This window comes from Cynara cardunculus (assembly GCF_001531365.2).
Source record: "Cynara cardunculus var. scolymus isolate 2C chromosome LG 8, CcrdV1, whole genome shotgun sequence".
Lineage (NCBI taxonomy): Eukaryota > Viridiplantae > Streptophyta > Magnoliopsida > Asterales > Asteraceae > Cynara > Cynara cardunculus.
Window position 1 is genome coordinate 16,451,439 of NC_037535.1, and position 863 is coordinate 16,452,301.

At 34.1% G+C, this 863-nt stretch overlaps 1 non-coding gene across 1 annotated transcript; it reads right to left on the bottom strand.

The window, feature by feature from the left end:
* Nucleotides 1-365: 365 nt before the first annotated feature.
* Nucleotides 366-471, bottom strand: LOC112517499. Its single transcript, XR_003069695.1, has one exon. It is a non-coding gene; the product is annotated as a small nucleolar RNA R71 (small nucleolar RNA).
* Nucleotides 472-863: the final 392 nt, after the last annotated feature.

Genomic DNA, 863 nt, shown 5'->3' on the forward strand with positions numbered 1-863 from the left:
TCTGAATTTTTTAATATATGATTCATGTTTTCTCCCAATTACATATGTGAATTGTAAAACCCACTATGGTTGCCACCCATTTTGAATTGAAGCCAGTGATGTTGCATATATTGCAAACTAATAGTCAATACGCTGATTTGCCATCTAAATATCCTCATTCTCATTTGAGATCTTACATGGAAATCACAAATTCATTCACTATCCCTAGAGTCACAGACGATGCTTTAAGACTAAAACTTTTTCCAATTTTACTAAGAGATAGGGCTAGAGCTTGGTATAATTCTCTACAACCGGATTCAGTGACTAAATGGAATCAAATGATGGAGAAAATTTAAAAAAAATATTTTTCACCCATAAGGAATGTTGAATCCAAATATGAAATTTGCACTTTTAAACAAATAGATGATGAATCAGTTCCTGATGCATGGGAAAGGTACAAAAAGCTACTGAGAAAATGCCCACACATAACATTCCTTATTGCATACAGCTAGAGACGTTTAATACAATGGTTTAAATACTGTTGCTAAACAAATGTTTGATGCTAGTACAAACGGATCTTTCACATTTGGTACCTATAATGAGGTTTTGACATACTTGGAAAGATTTTCAACAATAATGGACACTGGGCAGACCCAAGTGCATTAGTACCTAGAAAAACAACAGGGATACATGAGGTAGATGCTTACACAACATTAATAGCTCAGTTTACTAATAATGACTTCTCTGATTAAAAATCTAACCACTAACCCATGTGTAGTTAGAGACCCCTACCTCTATGCCTACTATTCTTTTTGTACAATGTGTGTACTATAGTGATGACCACTCTTTTGAGCAATGCTATGGAAATCCTGAACGAGTAAATT